The 17,421-nt window shown below is 32.0% G+C and overlaps 1 long non-coding RNA gene across 1 annotated transcript in view; it reads right to left on the bottom strand.

Annotated features, from left to right (window-relative positions):
• Positions 1-17,421, bottom strand: part of LOC135844908 (uncharacterized) — a 613,622-nt gene continuing 596,201 nt past the window's right edge. Inside the window, exon 9 of the long non-coding RNA XR_010558666.1 lies at positions 1-134. This is a non-coding gene — a long non-coding RNA (uncharacterized LOC135844908). The remainder of the gene's footprint in view (positions 135-17,421) is intronic.

The following is a 17,421-nucleotide window of genomic DNA, read 5'->3' as shown; positions in this document are numbered from 1 at the left end:
CTCATGTAATTGAATCCGAATACCAAATAAACGATTGTTTGAACCAGGCTATTGAATTATTTTTTACCATTTTCTCTGGCGTGAAAGGCACCAATAGCTAGGCTAATTCTTCATCTTTGAATATATTTTTGAAACTGGAAACAAATGAAAATGAGCAATTTAGGAGCAGCAAATATTTAATGAAATTTATATCATCATATCAAAAACTTTCAATAGTATGTACAGCGCATGCTAATGCTTTGTATGAAAAATGTTATTCCTCTGTCCTGTGTATAGTGTGATGATTGGCAGATCAATCAAAAAACAAGAGCATACGTAATTCTTAAGAAGTGCTCAAATAATGATAAACTAAACTAATAGCAAGGTTTGTGATGGAGGGGGGGGGGGAGGATGACGACCAAAACTCCGACAAAAATTACCTAAAGAAATTTTCAATTCTCATTAGATTTGAAGGTGAGGCTGAGATTCATTTTTTATGGAAAGATAGATGAAGTAGCAGTACCTAAATATAAATTAAAACAGTTTAACTTTGGAGAGTTCTTATCAGGCTGTTTGAGACAAAATGACATCGCATAATTAAAATTCAAAAACAATGATTGAAAAAATAAGCTCATTCAAATGGTTCACTCAAAGCTCGAACTGAAAAAATTCAAATCATCATAGTTCAGTTTTTCTCATTCGATTGAATAACAGTGTGGAAAAAATATTGAGATTGAGACAAAAAAAAATCAATTTTTGAAAGAAAACAACCCAGTGGAAAATGGTTGAATGTGATCAGATCTAATTGGATCCGGCGTGGCGGCGAACTATACATTTATTTAGATCTGGTCAGGTCAAGTTGGATCCTTTCAAATTTGATCAGATCATAATCATTTTCCGTTGAGAAAGATGGAAACAGTTGAAAGCTCCACAAAAATAATGGAAAAAAATTTAAAAAGTTCTCCCTTGAAAAATGGTTATTTTTTTCAAGAATTTTCAAGTATGGTACTTAGCCACTTGGGTAACTTTGACTATTCTGTGCAAAAGTTTGAAAATTCAACAGAATCGAATTTGAATTTCGAAAGCTAAATTTCATTCAATTTTTGGAACCACAATAGGATGATCTAGAAATCGTCTGCCAAAATTAAACCATGAAGACGAAGGGGGAAAATGTTACCTATAAAGACTATTTAGTTGCCTATCTGGTGAATTGTAGGAATTACGTCATCTTTAAAAACTAAAGCCTGTCTATTCTGAGAAATGTTTAGAAAATAATCAAAAATTTGGATTATTTAAATCGAATTTGAAAATTTGAAATCTAGTTTTGAAAAATGTCTTTTTAATTTTGAAGGGAGAAAAATTGGCATAAGTATGTAAGTACTTCATAATAACATTTTTTTGCTCAACCCTACTATTGAGTAGGGTTGGTACCTACATCATTTAAATGATCCAATTTTTTTTTTCATTTTTAGAGCATTCTTCAAAATTGACGGTTTTTTGTTGTTGTATTGTATGATGTATTATCTACAGTACCTCCTTCAATTCTCCAGATACGCAACCAATCATGATGACTTTTTTAAGTACATCTTCTTCAACACTTCTTACAATTGAATTATGCAAATGTTTCGTGGAACACCCCATATACGCACTTTTTTCTAAATAAAGAAAAGAAGCTTCAATACTTACTCGTATTTTTAAAAATAGAATGGGAATAAAAAACCAGAAATTAACAGCGATAAACATGAATTTTCCGGATCGAAATCCTATTTACAAATAATGTTTCCTACTGTCGAGGGAACCTCTTGACGGTATTCATCTCCGATTTGAACAGGACCATGATTTTTGGAAAGAGCATGGTCTGAAACCCCCATAACCAAAATTTCAGCCACTCAAACTGATTTTTCAATTTTAGGTGAATTTTTGAAAATTCAAAACAGACGATTTTCGGATTTAACAAATCAAAAATTTTCAGTTGGTAGAGAATTATTTGAAATCCACATGAATGGCTGTATTTCGTATTTTTTTAAAAAAAAAACACCCCCATCTACTTGAAATTTTATCTTTTTGAGTTATTCTTAAGCCTCCAGTGTATTTCTAGACTTCTTCAGAATGTCTGTTATTATGAATATTTTGGTCAAAAAAACAAAGCACTCAAGGTGTAGTGTACGCCTAGAAATTGGCCCAAGTTTAGATAAACTCATGAAAAGAACGAGAATAAGCCACAACTGGATCTTGAGCTGCCCAAATTAATTTTCGCACCTCCCCTAAAAAATTTCAAAATTCCGGAAAAATGGAGAATTTCGCTGGAGGCTCTAGAATTTCTCAAAAAAATGGAGAAATTCGGTTTGGGTGAGTTGATATTGATTTCAGAACTGATTTTCATATAACACTCACAGGACATAAATACCTATTTTATAATTTTTTAACGTGCAGACATCGCTGAAAATTGGTCAATTTTGGATTTTCAAAATATCTCCAAAATTGGGAAAATTATAGACAGCTGAAATTTTGTTTGTGGGGGTTTCAGAATTCAGACCATGCTCTTCTCAAGCGAACGCCTCGAGAGGTTTCGTCTTTCAGCTCAAGCTTTCTGAATAAAGCTTTGTTTGTGACTGTGTTGCCATATTTGAATCCAATCAAGTAGATGTTTCAGTTTATTCAGAATAGTTGCTGAGGCTATTCTTCACCTCTGCCCTCCCTATTTTTATTGATTCAAGCTTTCATACTCAAAAATAAATAGATTTCGAAATTGATCACATAAATTACCTACTTACAGGTTTTCTTCGATGAATATTCATGTGATGATGATGAATGATGACCTGTTACAACAGATAATTTTTTTTTAGGGTTTAAGAAGGCAAGTATCAAGTGCAGTGAGATTTAAAATTGATCAAAATGTGAAGTTTAAAGTGTAGATAAAAAATTATTTTTGATGACTATTTTACCCCAAAATGGGCTTTGAGCTACAAAAAGGAGGTTGAAAATTGAAAATTTTCAAAAAATACAGTAGGCATATGATTCTGGCCAGAATTCGAATTGGACATACTACATTGACACACAGATCACTTTTTACTGAAAAATCCCTCAAAAAATGTGACACTTGTAATGTGAATGTGACAATCCAACACATCTTAGAATCATGTAAAGTATATGAGAAAATTAGAAACGAAACACTTGGGGTAAATTTAAAGTACATGAAGATAAAGAAGAAATGTGTGTAAAGTTGTTCTTGTTCCTAATTCGTGCAGGGATTTATGACTTGTTATAACTTATTCGTTTTGATTTGTTGAATTTTGAATTTTGTTGATCTTTGTTAAATCATGTTATTATTTTTGTTGAATTTTCGTTATATATTTATGAATTTTGCTATAATTTTTGTTGAGACTATTTTGTTGTTATATTTCTATTATTTGTTAATTTAATTTCTGTTGTTGGATTGTTGACGTTAAAGGCCAAGATGCCGGACGTCATAAAATAAAACTTTTTGATGATGATGATGATGATATGTGGGTTCTAAGACCTAGGACTTTGAGGGCGCAAAATTAAATTTTGAAGATCATCAGACCCAGAACCAGTCTCTAAAAGGAAAATGGATTTTTCAAAAATCGGATTGAGTTTGAGAGAATGGGCGAATCCAAGGCTTTTTTGGTGTATTAGGTAAGCCAAAATATGTTTCAATATTGCTTCCCTTAATACACGCCACTGTGAATCTGGATTTACAAAATATGACTCGAGTATTTCAAAAATAACCAATCAACTTTTAGGAGAGAAGGAGGAGAGCGAAATTTTGGTGCCAGTTTGGCTACCGACAGCTCCAAAAATTAAAATATGCAAAGGACTAGGAAAAATGAAATGAGTTTATTTATGTATTCATTTAATTATGAGTGAGTATTTTATTCTCTTCCCCTCCATTTATAGAGGAATTTGAAATGTGTTTAAAAGTCAGACAACATCCAATCCACCAGTTCTTGTAATGAAACTGAACACTCACAGAAGACAAAAATATTCGATTGCTGACTCTTATATTAATTTGAAAAACTGTTACATTGAAAAATCCAATTCAGTTACACTTCCTATACTCTCTAGCCAAATAACATTATGTTTTTAATTCTTCTGAATTAGTAACATTGTTTCACTCAAAACAAAATTATACCTACTCGAGAACAACCATTCAGATTGGAACTTGAAAAATCAACACCCAATTTCAAACATTTCATACAAGCTAATAGACAAACTCTGACATTACATTGTCTACGAAAGAATACTTATTTCTATTGTTTCTACGAATTTTAAAAGCATTCAACAATCCACATTTCATATCTATCATGTCTATTATAGACATTCTGCTTTTAAATGTTCCTTTTCTCCGAAATTCGGCTACATTCTTTCTCATTGTTACCCGCATATAACAGCATTAAGTTCACTAACCTTGTCTCATCTACCCTGAATCTAGTATATTCACTATACGCAAACTTGCAATATCCAAACGCACATGGCTCTAATTATATCATTGTCAACGATACGATAAATAATAAAACATAATAAATTTCCCCCTTAGGTAAGTAGTTTCGGTGCGAAAACGACCACTTTCAAAATAATGTCCAACTCAACATCGTCCATCGTACACTTAAATCATAAAATAAGTATATTCTCGATAAAACGCAACATTTATTTCTCATCAAAAGTTATAATAATATGTAACCTATCTATTTCTACGTGGTATATACGAACGAAGAGCACTTGGTATTTATCCAATGAACCATCTCTCCTCCTCCCCTCTCGTGATTGTGCTCTGAACCATACAAGGAACCTCTCTCTGCTCGCCGTATACCTAATCGAGAATGCATCAGCCAACATCGCAAATCCATAAATCAACGTCAATTGCTGGAAAGTTTACTTTATCTCAAACGCACACAGCACGAAAGAAAAAATTCTAAATTTACCGCCATATTAAAAAAAAAAGTACAAAAATGTCTTCGGTGGTATATAAACAAAAACCACGTCGAAAGAAAAAAAAGTATAGGCACGTAGATATCTAATAATGAAGAATTCCTCAAACATGGTTGCATTCGGGATGAGGGGACCCCACTAGAGAGAGCCTTCGTGTTGCCATTCGGAAAGGCAAAACGAACCTCATTTATTAATAGAAATTACAGTAGCGTTAATTTAAAGCAGTACAAGAATAAAAGCATATGCTCAGACAGCTTACATCCGAATATTGTTTATTTTCGTACGTTACACACAAAAACCCACGCCCTATCTTTAGAAACCCAACGTGTTTTACCTTCATCCATTTTAAAATATACTTATTAGAAATGCTTTATCGCAGATTATAAATTTCGACGAACAATGCGCACTTATGTGGTATAATTTTGTTAAACGTGCTGCTTTTTATAGGCATGCCGAAAAAAAATCGCGTGACGTGACACGCGTCTCTCTGAAATAACATAAGTCTTCGATAATATGAATATTCAAAAGGTTGCTTCTTTATGTATTTCAAGTTTTTTAAAAAATGATATCGTTTTAAATAACTCGTTCTCTTACAGTGTCTCGATTCGATATTGTAATTATAATTAAAAATGTCCAAAAAAATTAACGATAAATAATCTCAAACAATAGACCATTCAAGAAGCGATGATTTTTTTACGATTAGAAACACGATAATTAAAAGTGTTAACAACGTAAATGAAAATCCGCGACGTGATACTTGAGGTCGTCGGACACCAAGTTTACCTACTTCGCGGATGTCGTTAAATAGTAAAAAAAAAAAAATCAGCACTATAATTAAATATACAATGTTACTGGAGACAGACGCCATCATCATCCACTTTTATGGGCGTATTTAAAAGGGTAAAAGTTGACTAACAAAACGGATTCACTCATAATGGAGTGATTTTTTGCACAAATTATCATTCATACATCGAACACAGAACTCGATGCTATAAAATTTTCATAATTAACTCACCTATCGTAAATATTATTCTCTAGTCATAATCATCGGTAATTGCTTAGAAATAAATTTAAGCAAAACGAGCAGTATTTAAACTTGGTTAACTTTGTATGAAAATGGCGCGAAAAAAGGGATTATTCTGGTAATGGATTTCTTGGCTGAATAATCTCGATTTTTTTTCCTTCACAGACGTGGAAAAATCCAATTTCCTTAATTGTACCATTTTCTTGTTCCGTTTCTCACCGCGTGTTCTTCCTATTTGAATATTTCCAGTAGCGAAATATTAATTTAACGTATTTACGATGGGTTCACATCTGTGGAATGGCACTTCCCTTCATAATTTTTGAGCACGACACGAGTTACAAGGTTTCGTGTAATTTAGATGTGTACTACATGTGTTGTAAGTTTATTGTTTGTTAATAAATCATCGCAGAACGAGCCCTTGAAAATGAGCACCTTCTGTATAGGTAGGTAGTAGGTACTTGAGCAAATAGATAAATAACGTTGGGAGTACGAAAGTTGCATTTGGTAAGATTCTTGTACGATTTGAGTCATCATTGCAGCTTACGTAAACAAACCTTTTTAATGACTACCTACGTCTGATAAAAGAGCACTCTCAGTTCTCACATATCGAATTAAAAAAACCTCCATACCATTCTAGGTCATTTTTCCAAGCACAGCTAAGAAGCAAGTTTGCTAGGTTAAAAGCATCTCTCTCATCTGTCTTATAGATAATAAGAAGGAACTTGTTCCAAAAAAATACACTCTTCGTGTCTATTAGAAATACATTTTGAAGCTGGCTATATACGTATCTAATCTATTGCATAAATTAATTTTCAAGAAAAGGTATCACTGCAGAACCACGCGCATTTTCGAACCAACAAATGATTCGCCTTTTTATCATTACTACATACTCTCTTGGGTCTGGAGGTCTGCTGAGTTGTTTTGATTTGGTTTGTATGCGTGCTTGTGTGGCCTGAGGCAACCGAATAGGTTTTTAATCAATAAGATGGAATTTCGATTGCGGACACCAACGATCGTAAATTTCGCTTTTAATTTACCTGCTTCGAAAACGAACAAGTTGAATAATCAGTAAAATCAACACGCGAAGGAGAATGCCCAATACGAGTATCATCGTGTTAATAAATTTGCATAAGCGCCTACTGATAAGGAATAAAGTACGTGGCAAGAGTGCATGTTAATAAAATTGCATAACCGAAGCGCCTACTTACGCAGTGGATCAGTTATTTGGACATTTGAGGTTGTATAAAGGGGAATGAGAAGTTGTAAATTCATCAAGGTGTTGGCATTATTCGTGGTTCAAGTTTTAGATAGCCTTCCTTCTTTCCCTGTTCATCATCCTGATGCAATCATTCATTAATCTGAATGATGTTTTGAAATAGGTATTTTTCTAAGGAACGGTTAGGAAGAATTTTTATACTGGGGTATTTTGTAATACAGCAGCATCCTGATGTAATTTCTGAATGAAGTCAAAATAAAAAATTTTCCTGCTGTAGTAAAATACTTTTAAAATGGAGTCTTCTAGAAAGAAATTAATGACCCGAAGATGGATAATTGGAATTAAGAATTTAAATTTATAGAACTTTGGATTTCATCACTTTTGCAATAAGAATGGTTTGCTCAGCCTCCAGAATGCTGCAAAAGTTTTGAACTTGAATCAATTTTGAGTAAAATTAAACAAAATTCAGTGAAAATTTCATAAAACATAATTTTAAAACTCGTTAAAATGACAAAAAATAACTACAAACAACTTTAAAAATGAAATCTGATCCAAATCTTAGAAAAAGTGTGCATATCAGACTATTGAAAATTATTAAAAATTGAATGAAAATGATCAAAATCGAATTAAACATTGAAAAAAAGTATAAAGCATTCGAAAAATTGCGCCAAACTCACCAAAAATTGCTTAAAACGCCAATAAAAAATAATTTATTTTACCTACAATCGATGAAAAGTTGTTAAAATTACCTACCTACTTACACAAAAAATCACCAAAATTGATCAATTTGTAAAATCTGCATTTAATTTAAGTACTCGTACCAACTAAAATATGATCAAAAATTGATGTTTTAGTGAAATTATCAAGATTTGATCGATAAGTACATGCATAATTGAATTTTGTTAAAATGACACAAAAATGCCTCATTAAAAATGATTTTAAAAAAACAATAGACAAAAATTGATTAAATATGTACATAAGCTATAATTAAAATGAAATCAAACGTTATAAAAACGTCATAAAATCACAATGAAAAATCATGAAACTGAATTGAAAAATTAAAATCATTAAAAAATTGTCAAAAATTGATGTAACTTCTAGAGTGGTCCATTAACTTGTACATGGCAAAAAAAAGTGCGATTTATTCCGCTCCCACCCTCTAAAGTGGTGACCTCGGGTGAGAAAATAATTCCCTAATTTTTATTTTTTCCTTTTTCGAAAAATTGGGGTGCAGTGGGCCCCCCAATTTTCAAAAATTGAAAAAAATCCCAATTCAAAGAAAAATGTTCAAAATTTGGAGTTACATCATCACTAAAAGGCCCCTTTTGAGTAAAATAGACTCTCATGACGATTTTAGCCTCCTCCCTTGAAAACTAAGCTGACCCCCCCCCCCAGAATAGCTGAAATTCGTATTTTATGTGGGATGTCCCAAAATTAGTTGTTTTTGGTCTTTCCTCCTCCCAAGTCCCAACCCACAAAGTGCAGGTGTTCTTTGGTGAGAAAATAATTCTCTATTTTTTATTTTTTACATTTTCAAAAAATTCGGGCTGCGATGGGCTCTTCAATTTTCAAAAATTAAAAAAAAAACAAATTCATCGTAAAATTTTTAAAATTTTAAGTTCAATTATCTCTAAAAGATCTCTTTTGAGTAAAATATACGCTGATGACGATTTTAGCCCCCTCCCATGAAAATCAGACTAACCCCCCCCCCCCCCCCAGAATAGCTATGTACTGAAAAAACCTCATAATCAAGTTTCTATAACTTGAGGAAAATTTTAAAAATCAGTCTAAAACTGAGGAAAACTCAAAAAAAATTGTTAAAAAGTCACGAAAATAATTGAAAATTGGGCTACTAAAATTTGATGATAGATCATAAAAGTGAAGCCAAAAAATCCTGCTAAAAATATTTAAAAAATCAACCCGATGGTTGGAAATTGAAATGTTGATTAAAAATATAATAATCTCTATAAATAAAGGAAATCGCATTCAGTATCATGAAATTCACTCGAATTAGCATACAATTTCTTAAATGACTGAGTAAGGTCTAATGAAAGCGTCATAAAACAATAGATATTAAAATGCATCAAAATGACATAAAAGAAATTGAAAACGACACAAAGTAGGATAAAAAATCTCAAAACTTGGTCAAAGTCATGGGAAAATTTTTTAAATTACTGAAAGTCATTTTTAAAAAAGTAATAAAACAATATAAAAATTCCACAAAATTAAAAAAAAAATGCTAAAAAGATTAATTGTATGGTTAATGAAGATCATCATGAAAAATCAGCAAAAATGTGTCAAAATTTTGCTAATAAAAATGAGTTATAAATAGTCAAAGCATCATGGAAAAAGATCAGGGAAAATTTTAAAAAGAAATGTTTGATAAAATATCATATCAAAATAAAATGAAAAACCTATCACAAAAAAGGCAGAAAGTATCGAAAAATTGGCATCAAAATTTATTAAAAGTAATCAAAAATTGGTAAAAGATCGGCAAATGAAAAGCATAAAAAAATTATGAAATGATATAGAAATTTGATGAAGTAAAACTTGAAAATATGCTGTAAGTAATTATAAATCATTCGATGAAGATTGCTTCAAGTTGATAAAAAATCAGCAAGATCAAGCCAAAATTTTGCTAAATACTTTTAAAATTATTAAATTGTTATGAAAATAGCCGAAATTGACTAAAAAATTGATGTAATATTGAGAAACTTCAGCAGAAATATAAAAAAGTAAAAAAAGTTGTTAAAAATTACGAAAAATTGATCAAACACAATATATTATCAAGATGAAGTTAAATGTTGCCAAAAGTACAGTAAGTATACCTACCTGTGGTAAGTACAACAGGGTATAAAATGATGTGAAATTGGTAAGTATAAAAAAATCATTGAACATTGCTTAAATTTGATAAAATTTGAATAAAATTGAACAATGGAGCCAAAAGTTGAGTCAAAATACACAAAAAATCATTAAAATATGTGTTATGTTAAAATGACTGAAAAACAATTCATTTGAGCACTAGCTTCGCTAAAATGAAATTAAATAATTGATCTAACAGCACCACTTCATCCAACTGGAGAAACACGATGGACGATAATTGTATTCAGTCAGCTTTATCCCAAGTACGAGTAGGTACCTATTACTAAATTTCAAAGTTGGATCGTTCAAAAATCAAACCAGAAATATCGAAAAAGCCAGAAACTGGAAGATTTAAAAAATCAATACATTTTTTTCAATGAAATAAAACATCTGTACAGTTTTGAAACCAATCAATTCATCTCATCAGGCCTGCTTTTCGACGCCTAAATCTCTTCTCTCCGGGTTTCAATGCCAAACATCGGTTTATAGACATTCTCGAATTAAAACTCATTCATCCATCTTAGGTACCTACATACTTACCCTACACTCGTCACGCTGATGCAGATATCTGGACTCTCGTTGAAAACCTCATTATAAAAACAACCGGACTAACTCCCAAAAAATACACCAAAAACACCAACCAAAACCAAATGCTACCTAGTAATCATCCGAATAACCATGATTAACGGGAGTTTAAGCTTAATTAGAAAGAAAAAAGAAAGGAGAAAAAAGACCGGAAAAGAAAAAGAAGTTGAAAAAAAAAGAACCTAATGCCGACCATGAGTTGAAACACCGCCCCATATATATATTCGTTTGTTTGATAGTCAGTTCAACATTTATGCTGACGATGAGAGACGCATTGCACATAGGTTCTTCACCTTGCAGACCATTTTCACTATCTAGCTCGGAATGCATAGGGTAATTATGCATGGGCGCCACACTTACGCGTATATCAGTTGCATACTCGTACATATAAACATCCGCAGGTTAGAAAACACGAAACACCAGATGAATGGCGTGATTCGTTTATGCATCACGTTGCTATATTATCTACTTGTACTCGTATGTATTTGTAAGTACGCTGAAGCTTAAAGCTGATTCGTCGAGTGTAACGAGCGATATATCATGGTGAATAATTATAAAATCATCGATACGTCCTCGTTGTTCTCTCGTATATTATGTGTGGATAGGCTACCATAATCGATCCCATAAATTAATTACATAACTTATGGTTCAATTGAACCAGACGTCTCGATCTTGACCTCGCTATATGTCTGATGTGACAAATAAAACTGTCATATTTTTATTTAAACTGGTCTACCAAGTAACTCGAACTCGAGCTCAATATCCCTTCAAGTACGAATACGATGTGTATTATTTTTTGCATATCAACTTACGCATACTTTAAGAGAATATGGTTCAAATGCGTAAAATTACTACACCAAATTTGTTGAATAATAAATTATTAAAATAAGCGAGATGAATTTCCGAACACACGAGATGGATGAAATTAGTCGACATTGTTTTCGAGTTTAAAAACTCGGCCCATCACTTTATACGTAGTCACGATCTCCTTCCTGACTTAATTCAAGGTTATATTTTAATCAAAATCTTGTGCACGGCTTCCATTCCATGATACCACTAATTTTTCAATTACAATTAGACATAGCTACGTGTAATGTAACGCATATAGGTACGTGTAAAATTCTAGACGAAATTTCATCTCCCTAGGTATACCTACTACACATCGTATCAGTATCTAGATTTTTTCCAACTCGAACTCGACATCTCTAAAAATACCAACCAAACAGAGCAGATAGAGATGAATTTCAGGTAAAAACGCTACCGGCGTTACAAAGTATTTTTAAAATTATTATAGAAGCTATTCCGGTCGATACGACGATTGCGCTCGCAGCTCGACCTCCGATAAATATACCATTTGGGTTATACAACTACCGCGTTCTTTTAATCGTCATATAATCTTTGATTTGAAAAAAAAAAATCAAAAATACTAGTCCCAAGTTTTTGTTTTATAAAAATGTACATCGTCGTACAAATAGGATGTATGCAGGCAAATCGAAATGGTTTCAGTTCCCATTGCTAAAAAGGCGTTCCATCTGTCGAGTAGGTATAGTTATACGCAGAGCAGCGGAATCATCTTTCCCTTATGTAATTGCATTATTCTACCCTTTATAAAGCAACGATTTCACCTCTTTTTACTATACGCGGAGGTACTAGAAATGGATATTTTTAGACCACCTTTACGTGCTACGTGAAAGGGTATGTTGACAAGCTTGGTAGATTTATTTTTGAAAATATTGGTAATAACGCGAACATGTTTTTTTTGTTTTGTTGGTTGTTACAGGAAGAATTGGTGTATTTTTTTGTGACTGAAAAAGAAAAGAATTGGTGTGTGGAAAGTAGGTATAGGTATACTAACTTCTTCATTACAGGGTAAGTAATTGGTCCAACGTAACAAAAATCTCGCAAAAAATGTAGGTACTCGTAAGTATTTTAGAAATCCATACGAGTAAAATAAGTAGGTATACCAATACCTATTTATAAAATAACATCAGCTTTGAAATTCACACGACTATACCATAAGCAATCACGATTAAATTTATTGTACTGACTAATTAACAGCATCATTTCTGGGGAAGTACTTTGGTTAAAAAATGATTTTTTTTTGACATTTAAGACCTAGGTATTCATCGGGAATAATACCTAAATTATGTAAATGATGAAAAAAACACAAAATTCTGCATACAATTTTTAGGGAAAAATGAATTTTGATTTAATAAACAAAATTAATAAATACTCATTCTCAAAGGTCGAGCAACTAAAATTTTTGGTTAGAAATTTATACCAACCTGTATACCTACATCTTTTTTTTCATGAATGGTAATAATGGATATTTTTCAAAAGTGATACTTTTCCGAACGGTATTACCTATTTTCACTTTTTTTTTGTGACATTTATAGATAATCGACTCTCAGCCATGAAATCAGGGTTGGGCAAACTCCTTTTGAAAATGAATTAATCTGACTACTCTCAGTCTATTCACCTCATTCGAAAAAGAGTTCCAACTCGTCTCTTTTATATATTAAAACTCTTTTTACAAAAGAATGAACCAAAATCATACTCACTTTTAAAAAATTCAATCATTTTCAACTCTTTTTCATTTTTTTTTAATTTTGAAGAACCCCACAATTGCTAATAAGATAATTTACAATCACAGAAGACAAATAAAATACATATGATGATTTCAGATTATAAAAATCTAATACCTATTCCGTAGACATATAATGAAAAAAAAAGAGTTGAAAGAGTTGCAAAAAGAATCGCACAAGAAGTTAATTCAGAGTCAAAATCTGAGTTGACTCTGAGTTGAAGTAGAAAAAAAACTCTTCGCCCAAACCTGCTTAAAATATATCCTTGATGAAAAATCAGAGACCCACCCCCCCCCCCGACAGATTTTCGAAATGAGGAGGATTTTCAACATTTCCATTCATGTTTTATTTTTATTCTGCGAACCTAAATAAAGAAGAGACGATCTTTTTCAACCACAGGATTTAACTGTGTTTAAAATTTAAGGAAAAACTATATAAAAACTGTAAACTTTGAAAACCGCTATAAAGATTGCTTGAAATGTGTAATTTTTTAAAACTTACTGATAAGAATATCCACCACATGATAATATTTGGGCAAGCGGTTATGCAACCATCCTTACATCAATAGTCTTATTACAATCAGCAATTAGTAAAAGTCAGAGAAATTAGCAATTTTTTAAAATTATCAATAACTCTTCTGATTTTTATTGATGAATCAATAGCTGTAATAATATCAAAATTCTTAATTTTTAAAATTATAAAAACAATGACTAATTCTAAAAATTAGAGTAGGCAATTATTTCAATTTTTTTGTTGAACGGGAAATTCGTATAGTTTCTTTACTCAAATATGGACAGGAATTCATTCAAAATTGAAAGAGAATTTGAGGTACACAAATAATAGGACTGTCAAGAAAATCGTACACTTTTGACCCTTTTGAAAATGGGATCATTTGTCATAAAAATGTAAGATTGTCCTACAGAAATAGAGCACAGATATTGATGAGATGATAGGAAAAGCATTTATGAATAATTATTTAGAAAATTTACTTTTCAAGAATTCAAATTGTTCTAAACAAGAGCTATTCAGTATAAAGTTGAATAATTTTAGGAAAACTGAAAATTGAAAATCTGAATTCAGTGGTTATAGGATTAATTTATTTCATAAAAAGTTTATCTAAATCTGGAAAATTCTTACCACAAAAAATTCTGAGCAAAACTGTATAAATTAGGTAGGTACCTATATAATATTTGATCCATTGTATAAATGTATAGATATTTATTCAAGTCATCAAGTCATGTAGCCTTAGAATGAATGTTTCGTTCAAAAAGAAAATTTAAAGTCAGAAATTTTTATCTGGGAAAACATTTTCATGCACATGAAATATGCATCTCGAAAATGAAAACAGAAACTAGAACGCAATAATAAGAATAAAACAAAATGTATTATGTGATGAGGGAACAATTTTTGAAGGGAAACTGACAGGAAGATTGATTGACTGTAGAACAATTTTTCTGTCAGACTCCCCTCAAAATTTTCGTCTTAATAGTTTCTTTTTTATAAAAACGTTTGTATCTAGATCTACTCACTCGAGGACCAGAAAATGAGTCAATTATAGATGTTTTCTGGTCTGAAAAAATATCATAAAAACATTTTGCTCTCAATTAACACACATCAAAATTATAAAAATTTATACCTAGTCAATCTATCATAAGCACGAATGTTTACTATTTAGGTACCTATTAAAAATGTTTTTTTCTGAAATTCAGGGCGTTATCTCGAAGTACCAACATAGGTACATTTCATCACTGAACGCACCACAAAAATATCAAAATGATTTCGGATACAATATCTAAAGATTTCCAAAGAAAAGTGAATTAATATTTGTTCAAGACTAGGTAGATATTTACCGAGGTAGCTAACTGCTTAAGAAACACTGAAAACGCAATCTTGAAATACAGGGTATCTACCTACGAGTATGTATACTTAATAATATTATGCTTTCTGTTCACGATTTGTTTTCATTTTGCGGAAATTTGGGAAAGTTTTAATACCTATTTTAAATAATTTTCAAAAAAAAAATAAAATAAATAATGATAATAATAACATTAATCAAAAATTTCCACGGCGAGGAGAACCAACAAGAGCCAAAAATAAGTTTAGATCAAGCAGATCAAGTAGGTATTATTTTTCTCTCTTCTTTCCTTCCATTGTACCTAGGTAAGTTAGAAGATTTTTCAAAGTAGTTAAGTACCTAGGTACCTATTTATTTTTTAGTTCCGTTGCCTTAACTGTTGATGATAATTTATTATTTTTATTTCAGGCTTTTCATTTTCTGAGCTATTCACAGAAATTGAAGCATGGAACAAAATAGTTACCTCGAATTTTTTTTTTAGAAAAACAAACTATGGCAATATTTTGAACAATTTAGGTATAGGTACCGATCTATTTTTTTCTCGTAAGTGTAGAGGTTCATGTCTACGAGTATACTCAAATTATACTTACCTACCTATTGTTGACTCATAAGTTCATTTATTCAGATAAGTTATACTTACATTGTTTTTGATAATTCTTCATGCCATGTTTGAACCATTCATGAAGAATACAGACAAGTTACCAATATTTCACGCTTCCTTTGATATTACACGATAATTTCAGAGAGCGGATGTCGAGGTCGTCCAACTGTTGTAGGTATGTAACTAGTAGGTTAATTACTTTTTCAAGTTTAGTAACAAAATAGTATATTCGAGCATTTTGTGAAGTCGTGAATTTAGATATTAGTCTACAGAAAGTAACATCTACCTATTCTACCTGCATTGAAATTGACTCAATACCTAATTTGAGAAAGTCATAGGTAGATTTTATGAACTGACATTTGATACTTTTGCAAACGGTCCTCGAGCAATATTATAAGTATCAACATTATACATCATAAGGTAAGGTTATCATTCTAATGCGCAATGGACACTCATTTGGAGTTCTTGGAATCACATCTCACAAGGAAAAAGCTCTCAGGTCACACATAAAAGTGAATACGTTCTGACACAAGGAATGCTTCAAGACCTGATCGATAAGTAGACGAATTTCTATGCACATTACCAAGAAGATTTACCTGCCTGAATTCACTATGAAAAGATTTATACAAACTTCGTGCAAATCAAGCCTCAACTCATAATTTTGAACCATAATAGATAGGTAAGTACCTACCTATATGCATTTCTTAGGCCTATAGAAATCAGAGCACGATTCAAGATCAATATAGGTACGTAAGAGGCATTGTTCTTAAAATGTGTTCTGAAATTTGAGGCCTAAATGCTTGTAGAAATTGTGAGAAGACTCTTCTATTCATTAGTTAGCTTAACTATCTCTATAATAAACATACCTATATGTAATCAACGACAATAATACGGGCCTACTTACCAAGACGCATTCATTTCAACTCTTCGTCGCCTAAAAACACTTCGCACACATCGTTACAGGTATTTTATCAGCGTTTAGCTCGCATTTCGAAACACATCAAACTCGAAGGAATTTCACACAGGTCAACGCAAAAGTCGCACCACAGATCGACAAAACAACAAAATCGAACTGATTTTCTTGGTCGTCGAAAAAACGCCTCGTATACCTAAATTTGTTAGTCTACCCGTATAAAAGAGGGACCTTAAACGTTTTAGCTGCAGATGTTCATAAGCAAGAGTCATTTTATAGACCTATAAAACGTTTTAGTGCGGCCATATTTGTTTATCGAATTCACTTTTTCGTCTTAGTATGGATTTTGTTTAGCCTAACCTAACCTATATACTCGTATTCCTGTATAGTATACGATCAGGAAAGAAAATAGTCCTCGATATACACTAAATTCATACGTTAAGAGAAAAAAACGACGTAATTTTCGCGGATTTACTTTCGGTTTAAAAGGCGCATTAACTGTTGACTTCCTTTTCCTATTCGATGCTCTGTCTCTCTCGCTCGCTCGCTCTCTATCAGCGTTCACGAAACGATTGTTTCGCTAGCTTTTAGTGGCCATTAAAGTCGGCAGCTTCTAACGAAGTAGCGTTTTTCAACGTTATCGGCCTGTGGCAAGATGTCCTCCACATGCGCAACTTCATCGCGCACCTTGATATCGACCCAGCGAACGGTAGGCGGGACCTGGCTCGATGATTAATTACTTTTCGGCTTCGCTTTTTTTTTTTCTCCCATAACAAAACTAATACCCGATAACTCGTCGAATAGTCGCTCGTGTTATGAAATTATTTTTTCTTCGGTGTCTTTCGAATGAA

Source organism: Planococcus citri, chromosome 4, assembly GCF_950023065.1.
Source record: "Planococcus citri chromosome 4, ihPlaCitr1.1, whole genome shotgun sequence".
Classification (NCBI taxonomy): Eukaryota; Metazoa; Arthropoda; class Insecta; order Hemiptera; family Pseudococcidae; genus Planococcus; species Planococcus citri.
The sequence above is the reverse complement of the archived record's forward strand: the minus strand, read 5'-3'. Positions and strand labels throughout refer to the sequence as shown.